The sequence below is a fragment of the Bubalus kerabau genome, chromosome 11 (genome assembly GCF_029407905.1).
Source record: "Bubalus kerabau isolate K-KA32 ecotype Philippines breed swamp buffalo chromosome 11, PCC_UOA_SB_1v2, whole genome shotgun sequence".
NCBI classification, from domain to species: domain Eukaryota; kingdom Metazoa; phylum Chordata; class Mammalia; order Artiodactyla; family Bovidae; genus Bubalus; species Bubalus kerabau.
In genome coordinates this window covers 71,903,924-71,929,205 of record NC_073634.1, presented here as the reverse complement: position 1 = coordinate 71,929,205, position 25,282 = coordinate 71,903,924, and the positions used below count along the sequence as shown (strand labels likewise).

The 25,282-nt window shown below is 39.6% G+C and overlaps 1 protein-coding gene across 1 annotated transcript in view; it reads right to left on the bottom strand.

Annotated features, from left to right (window-relative positions):
• Positions 1-24,789, bottom strand: part of CAPN13 (calpain 13) — a 90,545-nt gene extending 65,756 nt beyond the window's left edge. Inside the window, exon 1 of the mRNA XM_055540589.1 lies at positions 24,659-24,789. The gene's annotated coding sequence lies outside the window, so the exon portion shown is untranslated. The remainder of the gene's footprint in view (positions 1-24,658) is intronic.
• Between the last annotated feature and the right edge of the window lie 493 nt (positions 24,790-25,282).

Sequence of the window (25,282 nt, the reverse complement as noted above, 5' to 3'; positions counted from 1 at the left end):
CAACTCATAAAGAAAGAATATGAGCTTATAATCAAGATTTCGGATCACAGAAAAAATATGCAAACAAAAAATAATTTATAATTTTCTTACAGTTAATATATAATAGTATATTGCAAGTTATTTAGATAACACAAATAAATACACAAAATAGCACCAATGAAGTATCACTGCACACACATATTTAGAGAGAATTATATATACAATTGCCCAATAAATGAAGTAAGAATAATTTATATGTGAACTACTAGGTTGGACCATATGAAAGTAAATATGGGCAATTTTATTTGGTTTAGTCCTGTATGATATATACATTTCTTCATTCTAGTTCTTGGAAAATAACAGGTGAAAATATGTCAGTGTACCTCACCACTCACTATAGGGTTAAGAGGAAAACCTACAACAAATTATGTAAGAGTGATAAAGCTGAAATAACAGTCAGGTACAATTCAAGAACAAGAAAACAATAATAGAATTTGGTTTCCAAGTAAAGACAAGGCAATGACACCTGGTAAGGGAGAGTTGTGAAAACTGTGGGTCAGCCAACTCTGCACATGCTTAGGATGGTGGAACCAATACAGCACCGCCAAGCCATTGACCTATGATTATGGGACTATTCTTAAGCAGCTCTTAATTACAGCTGAAAATGAGTCAGAAGAGTTTGGCTTGACTTCTCCACGAGACTCTTAAAAAAAGGCCTTATGTTTGGGGATCAGATCCAGGCTCATCTGCAGGGCCCTTACTGCCCACTACTGGGCAGTGGACTGGGTAGCTTTAGGAATCCCCCTTCTAAGACTCTCTTTTCTCTTTTGTGAAATGGAGATGATACTCATACACAAGCTATAGAGTTGTGGTGAGACTCAGATGAAACCATGCTTGCTGAATGTTTAGCACTGACTAATCAACAGAAACTGGTCACTGAACAGTGGTTATTAGCATAATTAACATCATTATCATTTTGGCCATGAAAGGACATGCAGAAGTCATACACCCTCTAAGAGGAGGATCTGCTCTTATGAATGATGGGCCAGGCCCAGAAGGGCCAGCATGGGTAAGGGTCAGGAGTGGTACATCAGACCCATGTCCTTGGCTTTGCCACTGCTCTGTTTCCACTAACCAAGAGTGCCGAGAGGAAGGAGAAGGCTCTGGGGGCCAGGCGGGAGGCCTGGTTTCATTGCTGGAGGAGGTGATCTGCTGCTCTGGGAGGGAGGAGAATACTGATGGGAAAAGAGAATAGGCTGGAAGGGAGCCTCAATAGGCACAGATATCACACCTACTGGGTTCACCTTCTTGCTCTTTGAATTGGTAATGGCTTTGCCAGGGAAGAGCCTGTAGACTCGCTTTCTTGGGCATAAAGGGTTTACAGAACTTGACAACATCTCCCTTTTGCGTGCAGCAGAAAAGGCCAAACAATATTCCCACCTGTCACTTTGGCAAGGACACTTTGGCTTATTCCTTTTCTTCTATATCATACTTGCTTCACTTTATAAAATAAACAAAGGCAGGAGAAGACTCAACTATCTTAGAAAGAGAAAGAAAAAAAGAAAGATGGAAGGCCTACCCGATAGTCAGAATATACCTAGTCTTGCTGCTGCGGTATCTTATTGATCTTAAAATGAAAATGGCATAGAAGAAGCTAGAAAAATGGCAAAAAGAGTTGAAATCAAGTTCTTTTTTAAAACTGAAGTATAGTCGATTTACAATATTGTGTTAGTTCTAGGTGTACAGCAAAGTTTTTTTCAGATATATATGTGTATGTATATATATATATATACACACACACATATATATACAGGTTATTTTCCAGTATAGGTTATTATAAGATATTGAATATGGTTCCCTGTGCTCTACAGTAAAACCTCAGTGTTTATCTGTTTTACATATAGTAGTTTGTATCTGTTAATCCCATACTCTTAATTTATCCTTCCCCCTCTGGTAATCATAGGTTTGTTTTCCATGTCTGTGAATCTTTTCTGTTTTGTGTATATTCACTTGTATTAATTTTTAGATTCCACATATAAATGATATCATATTTTTCTTTGTCTGATTTACTTTATTTAGTATGATATTCTTTAGGTCCATCCATATTGCTGCAAATGACAATATTTTCCTGGCTGAGCAATATTCTATTGTATATTTATATATCTTCTTAAACCATCTGTTGATGGGCACTTGGGTTGCTTCTGTTTCTTGGCTATTATAAACAGCACTGCTATGAACAGTGGAGTACATGTATATTTTTGAATTAGTACTTTCATCTTTTCCAGATATAAGCTCAAGAGTGGGATTTCTGGATCATATGGTAGCTTTATTTTTAGTTTTTTACTGGTTTTCATAGTGACTGTACCAATTTACATTGCTACCAACAGTTTACAAGGGTTTCCTTTTCTCTGCACCCTATCTAGCACTTATCTTTGTAGACTTTTTAATGAGAGCCATTCTAACATAAAGAGAAGATGGACTTCAGAAGAAAAAAAATGTCCCAAAGTTAAATGACTACAGAAGATTCCAACTCAAGTTTTTATTCTGCCCCTTATTAGTCATATGAGCCCAAAGACGTTTTCTAAGCACTTAGAACTTCAGTTTTCTTTTCTGTCAAATGGGTACAATGATACTTTGTTGAAAAATAAAATGAAAAAATAGGTGGGATGAGATATAAATCATGAAACATTATACAAAGATATTAATTTCTTATTTCTCTGACTCCAATAAACTTGTCCTAAACTTTCATGCATTTCTACCACTCAGAGATGGATAGCTATAAGAATACATGGGCTTCTCTAGTGGCTCAGATGGTAAAGAATCTGCCTGCAATGCAGGAGATGTGGGTTTGATCCCTGGGTTGGGAAGATCCCCTGGAGGAGGGCACAGCAACCCAATCCAGTATTCCTTCCTGGAAAATCCCATGGACGGAGGAGCCTAGAGTCCATGTAGCCCATGGACAGTTCATGGAGTAGCAGAGTCAGACCCGACTGAACAACTAAGCACAACACAGCACAGCCAAAGTCTTTAAACTTGACAAACAATTGCATTTGTTAGTTTTTAAATTAGGCCACTTTGATATATATAAGACAATATATAAGCTATGTCAGTTCAGTTCAGTCACTCAGTTGTGTCCAACTCTTTGTGATCCCATGGACTGCAGCACACCAGGCTTCTCTGTCCATCACCAACTCCCAGAGCTTACTCAAACTCATGTCCATTGAGTTGGTGATGCCATCCAACCATCTTATCCTCTGTCATCCCCTCCTCCCGCTTTCAATCTTTCCCAGCATCAGGGTCTTTTCCAATGAGTCAGTTCTTCACATCAGGTGGCCAAAGTATTGGAGCTTCATCTTCAGCATCAATCCTTCCAACAAATATTCAGGACTGATTTCCTTTAGGATTGACTGATTGGATCTCCTTGCAGTCCAAGGGACTCTCAAGAGTCTTCTCCAACACAACAGTTCAAAAGCATCAATTCTTCAGCACTCAGCTTCCTTTATAGTCCAACTCTCATATCCATACATGACTACTGGAAATACCATAGCTTTGACTAGATGGACCTTTTTTGGAAAAGTAATGTCTCTGCTTTTTAATATGCTATCTAGGTTGGTCATAGCTTTTCTTCCAAGGAGCAAGCATCTTTTGATTTCATGGCTGAAGTCACCATCTGCAGTGATTTTGGAGCCCCCAAAGATAAAGTCTCTCACTGTTTCCATTGTTTCCCCATCTATTTGTGTTGAAGTGATGGGACTGGATGCCATGATCTTAGTTTTCTGAATGTTGAGTTTTAAGAACTTTTTCACTCTCCTCTTTCACTTCATCAAGAGGCTTTTTAGTTCTTCTTCGCTTTCTGCCATAAGGATGGTGTCATCTGAATATCTGAGGTTATTGATATTTCTCCCGGCAATCTTGATTCCATCTTATGCTTCATCCAGCCTGGCATTTCTCATGATGTACTCTGCATACAAGTTAAATAAGCAGGGTGACAGTATACAGCCTTGACGTACTCCTTTCCCGATTTGGAACCAATCTGTTGTTCCATGTCCAGTTCTAACTGTTGCTTCTTGACCTGCATACAGATTTCTCAGGAGGCAGGTCAGGTGGTCTGGTATTCCCATATCTTGAAGAATTTTCGACAGTTTGTTGTGATCCACACAGGCAAAATCTTTGGCGTAATCAATACAGCAGAAGTAGATGTTCTTCCAGAACTCTCTTGCTTTTTTTATGATCCAACAGATGTTGGCAATTCGATCTCTGGTTCCTCTGCCTTTTCTAAATCCACCTTGAACATCTGGAAGTTCTCAGTTCACGTATTGTTGTTGCCTGGCTTGGAGAATTTTGAGCATTACTTTGCTAGCATGTGAGATGAGTATAATTGTGCAGTAGTTTGAGCATTCTTTGGCATTGCCTTTCTTAGGGATTGGAATGAAAACTGACCTTTTGCAGTCCTGTGGCTACTGCTGAGTTTTCAAATTTGCTGGCATATTGAGTGCAGCACTTTCATAGCATCATCTTTTAGGATTTGAAATAGTTCAACTGGAATTCCATCACCTCCACTAGCTTTGTTTATAGTGATGCTTCCTAAGGCCCACTTGACTTTGCATTCTGGAATGTCTGGCTCTAGGTGAGTGATCACACCATCATGGTTATCTGGGTCATGAGGATCTTATTTTTATATTTCTTCTGTTTATTCTTGCCACCTCTTCTTACTATCTTCTGCTTCTGTTATGTCCATACCACTTCTGTCCTTTATTGTGCCCACATTTGCATAAAATGTTCCCTTGGTATCTCTAATTTTCTTGAAGAGATCTCTAGTCTTTCCCATTGTATTGTTTTCCTCTATTTCTTTGCATTGATCACTGAGGAAGGCTTTCTTATCTCTCCTTGCTATTCTTTGGAACTCTGCATTCAAATGGGTATATATTTCCTTTTCTCCTTTGCCTTTAGCATCTCTTCTTTCTTCAGCTATTTGTAAGGCCTCCTCAGACAACCATTTTGCCTTTTAGCATTTCTTTTCCTTGGTCATGGTTTTGATCACAGCCTCCTGTACAACATTATGAAGCTCCATCCATAGTTCTTTAGGCTCTCGTCTATCAGATCTAATTCTTTGAATCTATGTCACTTCCCCTGTATAATAGTAAGATATTTGATTTAGGTCATACCTGAATGGTCTAGTGGTTTTTCCTACTTTCTTCAATTTAAGTCTGAATTTGGCTATAAGGAGTTCATGATCTGAGCCACAGTCAGCTCCTGGTCTTGTTTTTGCTGACTCTATACAGCTTCTCCATCTTTGGCTACAAAGAATATAATCAATCTGATTTCGGTATTGACCATATGGTGATGTTCATGTGTAGAGTCTTCTCTTGTGCTATTGGAACAGAGTGTTTGTTATGACCAGCACGTTCTCTTGGCAAAACTCTGTTAGCCTTTGACCTGCTTCATTTTGTTAGCCTTTGACCTACATAAGCTATGTAGACTATGAAATATCATAACCTCACAAACACTCATGATCCTACCACCAAGGTTATGAACACACCAATACTTATGAAGGTACTTGTGCTTTCCTCCCCCAGAGGAGGCCAAAACCAGAATGTTGTATTTATCATTCTCTTGCTTTTATTGAAAAACAGGTTTATCACATATTTATGCATTTCTATATTGAATTATTTTACTTTTCCTTATTTTTCAGCTTTTAAAAATTATAGAGAGGAGTTCCAGTTCCTTTATGGCAATATAAGAAGCCCCCTATACAATCCACCTGTCCTCCTGATTATAACTGTAACTATAACCTCTGGAAACAATAAAAACTGGGAATCTGAAAACAAAAGCTGGCAAATTGTACAGGGGAGTCAAAACTTGGAGAAGAAACAAGCAGGAGGGTGAATTTCCAGGTCTTTGATTTTTCCCTCTCATACTTTTGCCATGAGGATGGGGCTCAGTCATCAAGTGTCCCAGTACAGATAACTGAAGCTTTGGTGGACACCCTGCTGTTTTTCTGGGAAAGGAATTCCTACAGACCTGGAGGGAGAAGACACTAGGGGAAAGAAGTCGAGAAGAGAGGGCACCAGAGAATGAGATTGTCTAAGTATGTTAGCAAGCTTGCACTTGTTTTAGCCTAACCTATCTGTATTATAGATGTGTGATCCAGAGCCAAATCAGTACAGCAGAGGTTTAAAGAAATAAATTGATATTTGAATCACTTTCCACAGAAGGTGAGCTAGAATGTATACTCTGAACTTAATAAAATTGATTCCTGCTTCTAAAAATAATCAACATTCCCCAGAAGATTATAACAGAACACAAAATCTACCCAACATAACATCCACTTTGTCCAGAATATAATCTCAAACTTCTCAAAATAAAAGAACTAAGGAAAGATGACTTATTTACAAGAGAAAACACAACTGACAAATGAGAATGTTGCAATGATCTAGATGTGGAAATTACAAAGAAAAGGTTTTAAAGCAACTACTAAACTATGCTCCTGAAATAAAGGGAAACACACTAGAAATGAATGATAAGGTAGGCAATCTCAATAGAGAAACAGAAGTTATAAAAAAAAAAAAAAGGAAACAAATAGAAGCTAAATCTTGAGTTGAAAAATGTAAAATCTGAAATAAAAAATTCACTGGATGGGCTGAAAAGCAGAATGAAGGTGACAGAGGAAAGAATAAGTGGAATGAGGGAAAAGATCAATAAAAAGTATCCATCCCAAGAACAGACTGAATAAAACATTGAAAGTAAAGTAGGGTATAACCACAGGGAGACACATGATGTAATATAAAAATGTCTGATTTATGTGTAATTGAAAATCCAGAAGGAGAGGATCAAGATTTCAGGGCAGAAAATGTACCTGAAGAAATAATGGCCCCAAGCCCCCCAAATTTGATGATAAGTTTATGACCTAGAGAAGCCTGCAAAGTCAAGAAAACCATAACTAGACACATCATAATCAAGCTGTTGAAAACCAAAGGTAAAGAAAGAAGTTAGAGAAAAGAAAGAAAAATTCTTAAAAGAAGTTAGAGAAAAATAACACATTAAACAGAAAGGAAAGATGGAGACAATACTGACAAATTTCCTATCCAAAGCCATGGAGGACAGAAACCAGTGGAGTAACTTTAAAAGGCTGAAAGAAAGAAATGTCAACCTAGAATTCCATATCCAGTGAAAATTTCAAGAATAAAAATAAAGACTTTTCAGATAAACAAAAATGAAGAGACATCATGTAGAGACATGTCTCAGAAGAAATAATAAAGGAAGTAATAAATAAATAATAAAGAACAGTAATAAATCATAAAAGGGAGTAATAATAGGGAAAATTGAATTTCAGAAATGGTATATAGTAAATATCTTGATAAGTGTATAAGACTATTTTTCTTCTTAAATTCTTTAAAATACATATGTGTTTAAAGCAAAAATTATAACATTATCAGGAGAGATTTTAAATATATGCAGATATAATTCATATGATAACTATAAATAAGGAATAGTGGAAGGGAATTAAAGGGATGCATATGGTTGCAAATATTCTGCATTTTAGAATGCAGTGGTACAATAGAATGAGAAAGGTTAAGTATGTGCACTCTAATTCCCAGACAACCACTGACAAAAAGAGATATACCCAAAATCCAATAAGCAAATTAAAATGGAATACAAATACATATTCAAATAATCAACAGAAATAAATTAAAGTGGAAGAGTGGATAAAACAAATAAAATAGACATAAGTCCAGCCATATTAATAATTAAATATTTAATTCCAGTAAAAGTCAGAGATTGACAGTAAGACTAAACTATTTTCTACCTATTAAAGACATACTTTAAATGCAAAGCCACAAATAATTTGAAAAAAAGTGGACAAAAAGAAATATAAGTGGACAAAAAGTAATCATAAGAAGGCTGGTGTGAATATTTTTAGTAGATTGATTAGTCAGACTTCATAGCAAAGAGTGTTACCAGGGATAAAATAACCAGGGACATTTAATATTGGTAAAAATACATCAGAAAGAAATAAAATCATAAATGTAACCTAATAATAGAAACTGAAAATATATAAATCAAAACTTAACAGAAGTAAAGAAAGACAGGAACAATACCATAATTATAGTGAAATTTCAGCATGCATTTTTCATCATCTAGTAGACAAACTAGACAAAAACGTTAGTGAAACAGAATATCTGAATAACACAATCCATCATCTCAGTCTAATTGATATATATACTACTTTATACATATAAACTGTAGTATATACTTTCTTTGCAAACATGTGATACATAATCACCAAAATAGACAATACACGGAGCCATAAAACACAATTATTTCCAAGGATCGAATCTCATAGAGTATTCTCGAACCACAGCAGAATTAAAATTAGAAATTAATAACAATGTTTAAGAAAACCCCAAATATCCAGAATTAAACACATTTCTAAATAATCATGAGTCAAAGGTGATATCATAAGGGAATTAAGAAAACCCCAAAGAAGTGGAAGGCAGTAAATAAAGACAAGAGCAGAAATGAATGAAAGAGAAAAACAGTAGAGAAAATGAACAAAGCAAAAGCTGCTTCTTTGAAAACATCAACAGAATTGACAAACCCAAAGTCAAATGAGGAAGGAACAAAAGAGTGAGAACACAAATCACCAATATCATCACTGATAAGAGTTCTTTCTCATCACAGATCTTATAAACATTAGAGATCTCTATGGTTTTTCCAGTAGTCATGTATGGACGTGAGAGTTAGACTGTGAAGAAAGCTGAGCACCGAAAAATTGATGCTTTTGAACTGTGGTGTTGGAGAAGACTCTGGAGAGTCTCTTGGACTGCAAGGAGATCCAACCAATCCATTCTGAAGGAGATCAGCCCTGGGATTTCTTTGGAAGGAATGATGCTGAAGCTGAAACTCCAGTACTTTGGCCACCTCATGCGAAGAGTTGACTCATTGGAAAAGACTCTGATGCTGGGAGGGACTGGGGGCAGGAGGAGAAGGGGACGACAGAGGATGAGATGGCTGGATGGCATCACTGACTTGATGGACCTGAGTCTGAGTGAACTCTGGGAGTTGGTGATGGACAGGGAGGCCTCAGTTCAGTTCAGTTCAGTCGCTCAGTCGTGTCCGACTCTTTGCGACCCCATGAATCGCAGCATGCCAGGCCTCCCTGTCCATCACCAACTCCCGGAGTTCACTGAGACTCACGTCCATCGAGTCAGTGATGCCATCCAGCCATCTCATCCTCTGTCGTCCCCTTCTCCTCCTGCGCCCAGTCCCTCCCAGCATCAGAGTCTTTTCCAATAAGTCAACTCTTCGCATGAGGTGGCCAAAGTACTGGAGTTTCAGCTTTAGCATCATTTCTTCCACAGAAATCCCAGGGCTGATCTCCTTCAGAATGAACTGGTTGGATCTCCTTGCAGTCCAAGGGACTCTCAAGAGTCTTCTCCAACACCACACTTCAAAAGCATCAATTCTTCGGCACTCAGCCTTCTTCACAGTCCAACTCTCACATCCATACATGACCACTGGAAAAAAAGACGGACCTTTGTTGGCAAAGTAATGTCTCTGCTTTTCAATATGCTATCTAGGCGTGCTGCAATTCATGGGGTCGCAAAGAGTCAGACACGACTGAGTGACTGAACTGAACTGAACTGAACTGATGAGATACTACGAGCAAGTTAAGGCCAACAAATTTATAAGTTATATGACATGGATAAATTTCTTGAAAAATATAAAATAAATATATAAATTTACCAAAGTTGACTGGAGAAGAACCTAAATAACCCTATATCTAATCAAGAAACTGAATATGTTATCAAAAGCTTTCCCCCAAAGAAACTCCCAGAATTAGGTGGTTTCACTAGTGAATTCTATTACACCATCAATGGAAAATAGCACTAAGATTATAGATTTCTTCAGAAATGAAAGGAGAAGGGAAACAGTGCTGAATGTATTTTATCAGGACAGCATAACACTGACAAGCAAGCCTTATAAAGGAATCCACCCCCACCCTGCCCCTCATCAAATTATGAATCAGCATCCCTCATGACCAGAGATGGCAAAGATCCTTTAAAAATTTTAGCAAACCAAATCCAACAATGTAAAAAAGAAAAAAAGAGTAATACATCAAGACTAAGTTGAATTTATTTTAGGAATGTAAGGTTGGATTAACACTTAAAAAAATCAGTGTAATTAACCATATTAAAAGGCTAAAAAGAAAACCAATAATTGAATTAGAATTATTTCACAAAATTCAACATATACCTATGATAGAAACTTTCAAAGGAAAGTTCCCTAGAAAAAGTAGGTAACATCCTCAAACTGATGAAGGACATCTATGAAAAACCTACAGCTAAAATCATACTTAATGATGGAAGAGTGTATTTTTCCCTTTTGATCACAATCAAGGCAAAGATGCCCACTGTCACCACTTTTATTTTTTTTTAATTTAAATTTATTTATTTTAATTGGAGGCTAATTACTTTACAATATTGTATTGGTTTTGCCATACATCAACATGAATCCGCCACGGGTGTACACATGTTCCCCATCCTGAACCCCCCCTCCCACCTCCCTCCCCGTACCATCCCTCTGGGTCATCCCAGTGCACCAGCCCCAAGCATCCTGTATCCTGCATCGAACCTGGACTGGCGATTCGTTTCTTATATGATATTATACATGTTTCAATGCCATTCTCCCAAATCATCCCACCCTCTCCCTCTCTCACAGAGTCCAAAAGACTGTTCTATACATATGAGTCTCTTTTGCTGTCTCGCATACAGATTATCGTTACCTTTCTAAATTCCATATATATGCGTTAGTATACTGTATTGGTGTTTTTCTTTCTGGCTTACTTCACTCTGTATAATCGGCTCCAGTTTCATCCACCTCATTAGAACTGATTCAAATGTATTCTTTTTCATGGCTGAGTAATACTCCATTGTGTATATGTACCACAGCTTTCTTATCCATTCATCTGCTGATGGACATCTAGGTTGCTTCCATGTCCTGGCTATTATAAACAGTGCTGTGATGAACATTGGGGTACACGTGTCTCTTTCAATTCTGGATTCCTCAGTGTGTATGCCCAGCAGTGGGATTGCTGGGTCATAAGGCTGTTCTATTTCCAGTTTTTTAAGGAATCTCCACACTGTTCTCCATAGTGGCTGTACTAGTTTGCATTCCCACCAACAGTGTAAGAGGGTTCCCTTTTCTCCACACCCTCTCCAGTATTTATTGCTTGTAGACTTTTGGATAGCAGCCATTCTGACTGGCATGAAATGGTACCTTATTGTGGTTTTGATTTGCATTTCTCTGATAATGAGTGATGTTGAGCATCTTTTCATGTGTTTGTTAGCCATCTGTATGTCTTCTTTGGAGAAATGTCTATTTAGTTCTTTGGCCCATTTTTTGATTGGGTCGTTTATTTTTCTGGAATTGAGCTGCAGGAGTTGCTTGTATATTTTTGAGATTAGTTGTTTGTCAGTTGCTTCATTTGCTATTATTTTCTCCCATTCTGAAGGCTGTCTTTTCACCTTGCTTATAGTTTCCTTTGTTGTGCAGAAGCTTGTAATTTTAATTAGGTCCCATTTGTTTATTTTTGCTTCTATTTCCAGTATTCTGGGAGGTGGGTCATAGAGGATCCTGCTGTGACTTATGTCTGAGAGTGTTTTACCTATGTTCTCCTCTAGGAGTTTTATCGTTTCTGGTCTTACATTTAGATCTTTAATCCATTTTGAGTTTATTTTTGTGTATGGTGTTAGAAAGTGTTCTAGTTTCATTCTTTTACAAGTGGTTGACCAGTTTTCCCAGCACTACTTGTTAAAGAGATTGTCTTTACTCCATTGTATAGTCTTGTCTTCTTTGTCAAAGATAAGGTATCCATAGGAGTGTGGATTTATCTCTGGGCTTTCTATTCTGTTCCATTGATCTATTTTCTGTCTTTGTGCCAGTACCATACTGTCTTGATGACTGTGGCTTTGTAGTAGAGCCTGAAGTCAGGCAGGTTGATTCCTCCAGTTCCATTCTTTTTTCTCATGATTACTTTGGCTATTCGAGGTTTTCTGTATTTCCATACAAATTGTGAAATTATTTGTTATAGCTCTGTGAAAAATACCATTGGTAGCTTGATAGGGATTGCGCTGAATCTATAGATTGCTTTGGGTACTATACTCATTTTCACTATATTGATTCTTCCGATCCATGAACATGGTATATTTATCCATCTATTAGTGTCCTCTTTGATTTCTTTTACCAGTGTTTTATAGTTTTCTATACTCTTGCCTGGAAAATCCCATGGACGGCAGAGCCTGGTAGGCTGCAGTCCATGGGGTCGCTAAGAGTCGGACACGACTGAGCGACTTCACTTTCACTTTTCACTTTCATGCATTGGAGAAGGAAATGGCAACCCACTCCAGTGTTCTTGCCTGGAGAATCCCAGGGATGAGGGAGCCTAGTGGGCTTCCGTCTATGGGGTCACACAGAGTAGGACGCGACTGAAGTGACTTAGCAGCAGCAGCATACATAGGTCTTTAGTTTCTTTAGGTAGATATATTCCTAAGTATTTTATTCTTTTGGTTGCAATGGTGAATGGAATTGTTTCCTTAATTTCTCTTTCTATTTTCTCATTATTAGTGTATAGGAATGCAAGAGATTTCTGTGTGTTGATTTTATATCCTGCAACTTTACTATATTCATTGATTAGTTCTAGTAATTTTCTGGTGGAGTCTCTAGGGTTTTCTATGTACAGGATCATGTCATCTGCAAACAGAGAGGTTTTTTTTTAAAATTTTATTTTATTTTTAAATTTTACATAATTGTATTAGTTTTGCCAAATATCAAAATGAATCCGCCACAGGTATACATACATGTGTTCCCCATCCTGAACCCTCCTCCCTCCTCCCTCCCCATACCATCCCTCTGGGTGGTCCCAGTGCACCAGCCCCAAGCATCCAGTATTGTGCATCGAACCAGGACTGGCAACTCCAAACAGAGAGTTTTACTTCTTCTTTTCCAATTTGGATTCCTTTTATTTCTTTTTCTGCTCTGATTGCTGTGGCCAAAACTTCCAAAACTATGTTGAATAGTAGTGGTGAAAGTGGGCACCCTTGTCTTGTTCTTGACTTTAGGGGAACTGCTTTCAATTTTTCACCATTGAGGATAATGTTTGCTGTGGGTTTGTCATCAGATCAGATCAGTCGCTCAGTTGTGTCCGACTCTTTGCGACCCCATGAATCGCAGCACCCTCCCTGTCCATCACCAACTCCCGGAGTTCACCCAGACTCACGTCCATCGAGTCAGTGATGCCATCCAGCCATCTCATCCTCTGTTGTCCCCTTCTCCTCCTGCCCCCAATCCCTCCCAGCATCAGAGTCTTTTCCAATGAGTCAACTCTTCGCATGAGGTGCCCAAAGTATTGGAGTTTCAGCTTTAGCATCATTTCTTCCAAAGAAATCCCAGGGCTGATCTCCTTCAGAATGAACTGGTTGGATCTCCTTGCAGTCCAAGGGACTCTCAAGAGTCTTCTCCAACACCACACTTCAAAAGCATCAATTCTTCGGTGCTCAGCCTTCTTCACAGTCCAACTCTCACATCCATACATGACCACTGGAAAAACCATAGCCTTGACTAGACAGACCTTTGTTGGCAAAGTAATGTCTCTGCTTTTGAATATGCTATCTAGGTTGGTCATAACTTTCCTTCAGGGTTTGTCATATATAGCTTTTATTATGTTGAGGTATGTTCCTTCTATTCCTGCTTTCTGGAGAGTTTTTATCATAAATGGATGTTGACTTTTGTCAAAGGCTTTCTCTGCATCTATTGAGATAATCATATGGCCTTTATTTTTCAATTTGTTAATGTGGTGAATTACACTGATTGATTTGCAGATACTGAAGAATCCTTGCATCCCTGGGATAAAGCCCATTGGTCATGGTGTATGATCTTTTTAATGTGTTGTTGGATTCTGATGGCTAGAATTTTGTTAAGGATTTTTGCATCTATGTTCATCAGTGATATTGGCCTGTAGTTTTCTTTTTTTGTGGCATCTTTGTCAGGTTTTGGTATTAGGGTGATGGTGGCCTCATAGAATAAGTTTGGAAGTTTACCTTACTCTGCAATTTTCTGGAAGAGTTTGAGTGGGATAGGTGTTAGCTCTTCTCTAAATTTTTGGTAGAATTCAGCTGTGAGCCGTCTGGACCTGGGCTTTTGTTTGTGTCACTGCTTTTAGTTAACATTGTACCAGAGGTCCTTGCCATTTCAACAAGAAAATAAAAAGCAAAAAGATTGGAAAGAAGAAAAAGATCAGAAAGAAGAAAAAAATGACCCCTATTTGATATTTGGATTTCAGAAACAAAATCTACAAAATAACTATTAGAATTAATAATTGAATTTGAGATCACAAGATACAAGCTGCAAACAATAGGAAAATAGTAACATTTTATTATATATGCTTGGGGAAAAATTTAACTTAAGACATCCAAGCTCTCCATATCAAAATTACAAAATATTGTGATAAGAAATTAAATAAGACCTAAATAAACAGAAAGATAGATCAGGTTCATTGATTAGATGGCTAAGTATTACAGTTCTTCCAAAAGATTCAATAAAATCCCAACCGAAATTCTAGCATGCTCTTTTTTTAGAGATTAATAAGCCTATTCTAAAATTTGTATCTAAACACAAAAGGCCTAGAATAACCAAAGAATTTTTAAAAAGGAAAACATTGGAGGATTTAGCCAACCTAACTTCAGAACTTGTTATAAAGATACAGTATTGGCAAAAAGACAGATGAATAGATCAATGTGGCAGAGTAGAGAATCCAGAAATAGACCAAAACATATGTGGTCAATTAATTTTTGTCCAGATTCCAAAGCAATTCAACAGGGACAGAAATGTATTTCAAAAACTGATGCTAGAGCAACAAGATATTCACTTGGGAAAAAAAAGTAAACACAAACCCTTCCTTCATACAATACACACAAAATCCAATCAAAAGGATCACAAAGATATTTTGGAAGAAAATATAGAAAATATTTGCAATCTTGGGGTCTTTTATACACAAAAATATGAGCCTTACAAGAAAAAAAATGGGTAAATAAAACTTAATCAGAAGTGTAAAAGACACCATTAACAAAAATGCAAACCATGACCAGGAAAAAATATTCATATGAAGCACATATATTAGGCAAAGGACTTATATCAGTTCAGTTCAGTTCAGTTCAGTCGCTCAGTTGTGTCCGACTCTTTGCGACCCCATGAACCACAGCAAGCCAGGCCTCCCTGTTCATCACCAACTCCCAGAGTTTACCCAAACTCATGTCCATTGAGTCAGTGATGCCATCTAACCATATCATCCTCTGTCGTCCCCTTGTCCTCCTGCCTTCAATCTTTCCCAACATCAGGGTCTTTTCAAATGAGTCAGCTCTTTGCATCAGGTGGCCAAAGTATTGGAGTTTCAGCTTCAACCTCAGTCCTTTCAATGAACACCCAGGACTGATTTCCTTTAGGATGGACTGGTTAGATCTCCTTGCAGTTCAAGTGACTCTCAAGGGTCTTCTCCAACACCACAGTTTAAAAGCATCAATTCTTTGGCGCTCAGCTTTCTTTATAGTCCAACTCTCACATCCATACATGACTAGAAAAGCCATAGCCTTGACTAGATAGACCTTTGTTGACAAAGTAATGTCTCTGCTTTTTAATATGCTGTCTAGGTTGGTCATAGCTTTCCTTCCAAGGAGTAAGTGTCTTTTAATTTCGTGGCTGCAATCACCATCTGCAGTGATTTTGGAGCTCCCCAAAATAGTCTGACACTGTTTCTCCATCTATTTGCCATGAAGTGATGGGACCGGATGCCATGATCTTCATTTTCTGAATGTTGAGCTTTAAGCCAACTTTTTCACTCTCCTCTTTCACTTTCATCAAGAGGCTTTTTAGTTCCTCTTCACTTTCTGCCATAAGCGTGGTGTCATCTGCATATCTGAGGTTATTGATATTTCTCCCGGCAATCTTGATTCCAGCTTATGCTTCTTCCAGCCCAGTGTTTCTCATGATGTACTCTGCATATAAGTTAAATAAGCAGGGTGACAGTATACAGCCTTGACGTACTCCTTTTCCTACATGGAACCAGTCTGTTGATCCATGTCCAGTTCTAACTGTTGCTTCCTGACCTGCATACAGGTTTCTCAAGAGGCAGGTCAGGTGGTCTGGTATTTCCATCTCTTTCAGAATTTTCCACAGTTTATTGTGATCCACACAGTCAAAGGCTTTGGCGTAGTCAATAAAGCAGAAATAGATGTTTTTCTGGAACTCTCTTGCTTTTTCCATGATCCAGCGGATGTTGGCAATTTGATCTCTGGTTCCTCTGTCTTTTTTAAAACCAGCTTAAACATCTCGAAGTTCATGGTTCACATATTGCTGAAGCCTGGCTTGGAGAATTTTGAGCGTTACTTTACTAGCGTGTGAGATGAGTGCAATTGTGCGGTAGTTTGAGCATTCTTTGGCATTGCCTTTCTTTGGGATTGGAATGAAAACTGACCTTTTCCAGTCCTGTGGCTACTGCTGAGTTTTCCAAATTTGCTGGCATATTGAGTGCAGCCCTTTGACAGCATCATCTTTTAGGATTTGAAATAGCTCAACTGGAATTCTATCACCTCCACTAGCTTTGTTCATAGTGATACTTCCTAAGGCCCACTTGACTTCACATTCCAGGATGTCTGGCTCTAGGTGAGTGATCACACCATCGTGATTATCTGGGTCATGAAGATCTTTTTTGTACAGTTTTTCTATGTATTCTTGCCACCTCTTAATATCTTCTGCTTCTCTTAGGTCCATACCATTTCTGTCCTTTATTGAGCCCATCTTTGCATGAAATGTTCCCTTGGTATCTCTAATTTTCTTGAAGAGATCTCTAGTCTTTCCTAGTCTATTGTTTTCCTCTATTTCTTTGCATTGATCACTGAGGAAGGCTTTCTAATCTCTCCTTGCTATTCTTTGGAACTGTGCATTCAAATGGGTATATCTTTCCTTTTCCCCTTTGCTTTTTGCTTCTCTTATTGTCACATCTATTTGTAAGGCCTCCTCAGAGAGCCATTTTGCTTTTTTGCATTTCTTTTTCTTGGGGATGGTTTTGATCCCTGTCTCCTGTACAATGTCACGAATCTTTGTCCATAGTTCATCAGGCACTCTGAATATATAAAGAACTCATAAATAATAAAAGGAAGATAATCCATTCAAAATGATCAAAAGGTTTGATCAGACATTTTACCAAGAAGTATACAAAAACAGGCAAGGACCAATATGAAAAATGTTCGACATCTTGTCAGTTAAATGGACATTAACAGCACAATGAGATACCACCATACATGTGGTAGAAAGACTAAAATTAAAAATATTGACTATACTAAGTATTGGTGAGGCAAAATGGAATGGCTGGAACTTTAACATACTATTGGTGCGTATGTGAAATGATATGTTTACTGAGTGGGATTTCGGTTTCACTTGTGCATATATTCAACTTTACTACATATGCCTCAGTATTTTCTAAGGTTGTTAACAATTTATAATCTCACCAGTGATGTAAAAGAGTTCCTGTTGCTCTGTCTCCTCATTAATGCTGCATATTGGCAGGATTCTTATTTGTGTCCATCTGGTGGGAGCAAAATGGCAACCCCCTTGCAGTCTTAATTTATGTCTCCCTGAAATTACTGGTAGACCGAGCATCTTTCAATATGTTTATTCTTGTACTCCCTCTTGTATGAGATGAATATTCACAGCTATGCCTATTTGTCTGTAAGTTATATTTTTCTTATGGACTTGGAGGATTCTTTATTTACTCTGGATATTTCTATTTTGTTGGTCATATGCGTTGCAAACGTCTTCTCCCAGTTGGTGGTTTATTTATTTTTTTACCTCCTTTATAATGTCTTTGGATGAACAGAGTTATTCATTGTATACAAATATAAACATGTTATGAATCTTTGCTTAGAAGTTTAATTTTTTTAATTGAGCCATATGTTAATTCTTATGGGAACTTAATTTAAGAAACTTTGTGAGACTTTCTCTTTTTAAAAACAGGAAGTTCATTTGTAAAATTTACACATTCATTCCCCAAAGTATTGATTAAAAATTTTTATGGCCCTATAATAATGTTTCTAAGAAGTATGATATTCACAGCAAAGCTCTGAAATGAGCTTGTAAAGAAGCAGTATGATATTCATAGCAAAATGATGAAATGAACTTGTAAAGAAACACTTTGAGTACTTAGGAAATGGTGCATGTTTTTCTAGAGGCAAATAGTGCCTTACCAAAATTAATCATTTAACTTTCTTGCTCTTTTTCTTTTTTTTTTATTCTAACAATAGATTTCCAATTTTAGAATAATAGGAGAATACCATATATATGGTCATATGTATATGATTGATTTATATACATATAGATAGATAAAATATATTGATTTTTAAAAATTGTCCAATAAAAATCATCCTTTATTCCTTATATACAAGATGGTAAAATCAAGCTAGACTGAGTAGGTTGTATGTATCCTGTAGTATTATATAGAAGTACAGTGCAGTATAGCACAGTAAAGTAAAATATAATAAATATAATTCACAGTTTGAACCAGAAATCACAGATGAATGATTTCAGATTATCTTGGAATCATCGTACCGTAATAGTCACAAAGCTCTGTCCCTTGCACTAACATTTTTATCTTGGTCCTGGATGAAGATGTTGAAGTGAAAAGGAAAATACTTTTCAACACTTTCATCATTTCTAATGATAGAAAGAAAACATTACAATTAACCAGGCAGATGGCAGAAACAAAATTCTAAAGGACCTAAAAATCGAGAAGATGGAATTTAACCAATGAAACCACAAAGCTGTCTTCACATTTTAAAGTTAATTGCAAGTAAACAGTGAGTGGGCTCTGCCTCGGTTAAATTTCATTTCAGAATCATGTGTGTGCCTTACTTGACTTCCCGCTTTAAATGTGGTAAAAGACTGGACACAATCTGCTCCGCTGTCACAGTAGTAAGGGGTTGCTTTGGAAAGGACACCTCCAGCCGCCTAATCAAAGCTTCTCGTGGCCATCTAACCCTCTGTGCTCAGTTCTGGGGGCCACACTTTAAGAGACACATCAACATCTTCAATGGTATCCAAAGAGAGTAGCAGAGGGTACCTTGCCAGCGAGGAAGCAGTCTGCTTGCAAGGATGGTTTCCTAGTATGCAGTTATATCCATCCAGAAAAGGTGATGACTTTCTCTAATTGGCACAAACTTGCCATCAGCTAAGTACACAAGGAATCTAGAGATTAATTCCTGGGAAGTTAGAAATCTAAGAATATCTATTGGGAGAAAGACGGAACGATTTACAGTGACTGTCAGATGCAGCCCTGTAGTCCTAATCCCCAGCCCTCTAGAATAATCCTGGTCTTAGAGAGCACAAATTTAACAATCTCTGGTCCCACAGGTGGAACCTTTGCTGCTTCTCTAACTCCCAATACTCCCTTTCAGAAAACTGGGCTTTGCCCTGTCTCTTAAAAAAAAAAAAAAGACATCGTGAAATAGTGGTCAAGAGCATGTGGAATCAGGTTGAAACTTTGGTTTGAATCCAGATATTGCTTAATGACTAAGCAGTGTCCTTAATATCTCTGAGCCTCCTTTTCTTACATATAAAATGGACTGGAGGTGGTGGCAATAAAACCAGCCTTTTAACAGTAGGTGGGTATTAAATGAGAAGTTTCTTGTAAAGGGCTTGGCATGGAACATAACGACAACTAGGTAGGTAGATCTTGTGACCATCACCACCAGGATCTCCTCAGGTACCCACAGCCCTACCCTGTGACAGGAAGGGGCACCTCAGGCATTGGCCAGTTACTCCTGGACTTCTAACAGTAGGCCTTCCCAGGTCCCCAGAGTTGAGTCCAACAGAGTAGCCCTAGATACATGTGGCTTTTGAACATTTAAAATATGGCAAATACAACTAATGAACTGAATTTTAAGTTTAAATTAATTTAATTCATTAAAAGAAATCAGTCCTGAATATTCATTGGAAGTACTGATGCTGCTGCTCAAGCTCCAATACTTTGGCCACCTGATGCTAAGAACTGACTCATTGCAGAAGACCCTGATGCTGGGAAAGATTGAAGGCAGGATGAGAAGGGGACGACAGAGGATGAGATGGTTGGATGGCATCACTGACTTGATGAACATGAGTTTGATCAAGCTCGGGGAGTTGGTGATGGACAGGGAAGCCTGGTGTGCCATGGTCCATGGGGTCACAAAGAGTCGGACATGACTGAGTGACAGAACTGAACTGAATTTATATTTAAATACCCACACACATGGCTTGCACCTGTCTTATTAGACAGAGTCAAGGGTAAGAGAGTAATGGCAGCGATGACCACAGAACCAGGAGGGCCTGAGTACCCGTAAGTGGAGACAGTCAAGATGAGGTTGGGTGATTATAAAACAGGGGTGCAGAAGTAGCCCTGAATTGGGCAGATCCTTTCACTTTGACCTGCAGAGTTCCTCTGCACTCAACTGCTTGTCTTCAACATTGTATTTTTGCCTCTAAACCACCCAGTTCCCTCCTGTCAGTGATAGGACAGGACAGACCTCATAGTGACAGGTGCAGGGCTGGCCCTGGTGACCTGGCCTCTGGGCTGAGCTTAGCACATCCCAGCTGCCAAGAGGGATGCTGTTTGCATTTTGTTCTCAATCCACTAAGAAACCGGAAGCAGCGTTCAGCTGTTCCCTGCCGGGAGGGCTGCACACAGCTCTTTCCTAGCTCGTGTTTTTTTCCAGAACAGTGGAAATATATCTGATGTAATGTAGCAGAACACAACAAGGGACGGTTTTTCTCTTAACAAATACTCATTTGAAATGGTGCCCACACCCCGCATGAGGAGCGATCTATTTCCCACAACAGTGTTCCGGCAAAACCCATTACTAATTCCACAACTCAAATTAAAACTAACAGAGCTTGAAGGCTGGGGCTGACTGTGCTCTCTGCTGACAAGGAGCAAGGAAGGGTGGGGGGAGGGGCCCGGCGCACTCGCGTGTGTATGTGTTTAATTACACTGTTTAACACATCGAGAATAATTTAGCCACCCGAGTGGGGAAAATAAGGCACTTAACTGCTCTCCAGTGGAAAAGAGCCCCGTGCAAACCACTCTCAGCTGTGCGCCACCTCGCACACCTCAGGGCTTCGCAGGGGGAGAGAGGATGGGGAGAAGGGTTGGAGAGAAAGAACAAAGATGGGGGAGAGGGAAGGAAGGAGAGGGGACTTGGGGCAGAGGTAAATTCACTGTGAGTGGGGAGGGCATGTGACTATTTCTCAAGGAGAGTGGATATGAGACGGTGAGAAGGTGAGAATGAACATAAATTTCGAGCTTTAAAATGGAACTTAACACCTAGACCAGGGCTTTCCCTGGGTGGCTCCCCGGCTTCAGAATAGTCTCAGCGGCGTTCCTTGCCTTGATGGCCTGGAAGCTGTGAATGGAGGCTTCTGGTCCCTGGAAAGGTAAGCCTCAGAGGAAGACTACCCAGGGCTCTCTGCAGAAGGGGAAACTGAGGCTTAAGATCAGACAAGAGGTGTCTGGGCAGCATGGGGAGTAGATGGCTGTCTGGCTCCCAGCTTCAAGGCTGGTGCTTTGGCCTGGAAGCAAAGCTTGTCATGGGCCCTGCTGAGGGGTATCTTTACTTTCTGTTTTGTTGGAGCTGAGAGGGGTCTGAGATAATCTCTAATCCAAGGGCCTCGGGAGAGGGAGTGATGAGAGAAGCCTTCATATGGCTTCAGATTTACAGAGCATTGCAGCACCCCTGATGGGGACCAGGTGCCAGAGAAGTGAGTACTCAGAATAGAACTATCCATCGTCTGCCAGTGACTCTGGGTTCAATGCTGGGCCGACTGCCAAGGAGATGAACAGCCTGGCACAAGAGCGGCAGAAAGCAGAAACCACTGGTGTGGCTCATGGATGGGGCAACCCCACTGTGCTCTCTAGCAGGTGGCCTCGCCGTGTGGACTCAGCCTCTTCAGGGACTCATGGCTGATGGGTCCCTCCCAAGGCACCCTGTGGGGTAACAAGGAGAGCCCTTGCCAGGAAGCAAGGAGTCTGAGCCACTCCATTAAGTCCATGAACCGTGCCTCTTCTCTGGCCTCCGTTTCACCATTTGGAACACTGAGCAAGTTGGACTTACTCTCTGAAGTGCTTTTCAGCTGTAACGTTCTGTGTTTCTGGAACTGATAATGTTCTATGCACACTCCATGATACTGTTGGGCAGGCAGTGAAACTGGAATACAGCTTTCCTTTCAGTTAAGTTCATCACGTGCAAACACAGAAAATCCAAACATCTTCGCATGAAACGCTTCTCCTTCCCATCTCCCAATGCTTTGACGTGTTACTGAAAACAGAAGAGGCCTAGAAAGTTCCCAAGTAGCTTGTCGATGTATTCTGAGGACATGGCAGAGCCTTCTTCCTGGGTTCTATAATTACATGTGTCCCAGAAACACTGTGTAATATTCAGTATGATCACGGATTTCTGGGCACGGTTCTTCCTCCATCCATAAAGAGAGGATACACTTTCCACTTACTAATTTAAACTCCTTCTAAAGCACATTCGGGGGATTTAGGAAGTTGGGGCCCGTCATGTATCAAATGATTATCTGATTTTAAGAGTTACTATCTCCAACTCATCCTCCCCAGGTCACTCCAGACGGCTCGCTCCCCAGTGGGCAGGAACCGTATGTGCAGTCTCAGGTCCTCGTGGTCTCAACTGTCTCTGGGACCCTTATCTCTCTTTTGAGGGTTTTCTTTGACTCTGGGCAAAGAAGAGGCTCTTCTCACCTCTTCCGGACTGAGGTGAGGTGCCAAACCTCAAGGAGTAGGATCTGGATTTCCCAGTGACTGCCAAGGGGCCAGATGCACAAGCCAGAGGTTCAGAAGCATTAATTCCCCATGGGGCAAACTTTGAGCAATGAGAGATGGAAGACAGAAGGGAGCCTAAATGTAAATTTCCTCTCTAACATCTCTCCTGTGGATTATTCCAAGACCCAGCATTTTTGCAAAACTAGTTGTAGGTGTCTTGCTTTAGCCAAGTAGCTATTTCTCTTTGTGAAGGGACGTGGGTGATACATCACCTTGTATTGCTTCCCATCCTCCTCTCCTCGTTTGTTATTTCCCTCACTTTTGCTGCCCTGGGATTGCACCTCCCAGTTAGGCATTAGCATTCAAGCTTTGCCTCAAGCGTTGTTTTGTAGAGAACCCAGGATAGAACAATATCAACAGTAATAACTAGAATATTTTGAGCACTTATCATGTGCCAGGTACTTTATATATATTATCTGCTAAGTACTTTACATATATTATCTCATTTAATCTTTTCAATAAAAGTGCATGCTTGTGTGAAGCATACACTACTGTTACATTTTATTTTTTTATTTTTTAAAAATAAATTTATTTTAATTGGAGTCTAATTACTTTACAATATTGTATTGGTTTTGCCATACATCAACATAAATCCGCCACGGGTATACACATGTTCCCCATCCTGAATCCCCCTCCCAAATCCCTCCCCATACCATCCCTCTGGGTCATCCTGTCTTCCACCAGCCCTGAGCATCCTATATCATGCATCAAACGTGGACTGGCGATTCATTTCACATATGATATTATACATGTTTCAATGCCATTCTCCCAAATCATCCCACCCTCGCCCTCTCCCACAGAGTCCAAAAGACTGTTCTATACATCTTACATTTTAATGATGAGGAAACTGGGACCCAGAGAGGTTATATAACATGCCCAGATGATAGCATTAGAAATCACACATGTGAGGATCAAGTGCAGAGCTACACACAGAGTTAACCATCAGGGTCAGTAGGTGGATCATTAATCTGTATATTTCTCACTAGCACCTTTTCTTCTAAAGCATTCTTTCCAGGGAATCCCTCACTGAATACTACCAATGAGGAAATCAAAGAGGAAATCAGAAAATACCTCAAGACAAAATGAAAATGAAAGCACAACCCTTCAAAAAATCTACAGGATGTAGCAAAAGCACTTCTAAGAGGAAAGTTCATAGTGATACAGGCTTCCTCAAGAAACAAGAACATCTGAAACAACCTAACTTACCACCTACAAGAATTAGGAAAAGCACAAACAAAACCCAAAGTCAGCGGAGGGAAGGAAATGATTAGAGAGGAAATAAATAAAACAGATCAAAAAGATGATAGAAGGCATCAATGAAACCAAGAGCTATTTTTTTTTAAAAGACAAGTAATTTTGCTTATCCTGTATGTCAGAAAGTATACAGTGGTAAACAAAGGCATGGTTCCTGCCATCAGAGTATCCCTGATGATAATGTAGCCCTCCAGGTTGTGACTGAACGAGCAGAAAGCAAAGGTGACTCGCCGATTAAGAGATCCTCTCACTGTATGAAACGGGCAAAGTTGAGGTTATCTTCATTTAGGGAGTCAACTCACCCTTTGCCCTAGTTTTTCTTAAAACTTGTACTTGGACCCTTTGCATCACAGACACCTGCTTTTTTGAGCTACTGAATCCATATCTCTGGGGGTGGAAATGTCGAAGCTACAGAATTAAGACAGTCTCTGAGACATTTACATGCTTACTAAAGTTTGGAGCACTTTCTTGGTCCAAAGTCCTGAGAGGTCACCCCTCACACCCTACCTGTTTTGAAGACAGGTGTATTGATGCAGCCTGGTCAGCAGGACTCCCCCGCAGGGAGCCACGTTGGGACTAGGTGGGTCCCGCCGGCTTGGCTGCAGCCGCTCCGCAGGATGGAGGGTAATGGAGGATACTGGTGGTTGCACAGTGGCAGTTCCTTTGCAGAAACAGTTGGCTGACGGTCGGCTGCCCGGGTGTCTGCTTGCTTCTTCCCCTTGGGCTCTTCCATATATGGGCACGGCAGACACCGCCCCACCTTAGTTAAACAGTGACTCTATCCTGGGACCTGGAGAGAAGATATTGGATTGAACTGCAGATCTTCCCCCAAGCCGGTCTCCACCTGATCCCATTTCACTTCCTGGAGTCCCGAGCTTTCGATTTCTTGGCCGCCTGATTTGTGGTCATCCGAAGTTTCCAAATAATTCAGTTGCTTTGTTTTAACTTCAGGGACTTTTCCTTCAGAGGAAGGGCTGAGAGAAGAGGGAAATGCCCTTCCTTGGTGCCTCTTTCTCACATCCCAAGTGCCTTCAACAGGTGTCACACATCAAGAGCAACTACTCAAAGTAAGTCACACCACATGGGCTTTGTGCAGGAAGAGCATCTCCTTTTGACAAATGTAAATAGCAG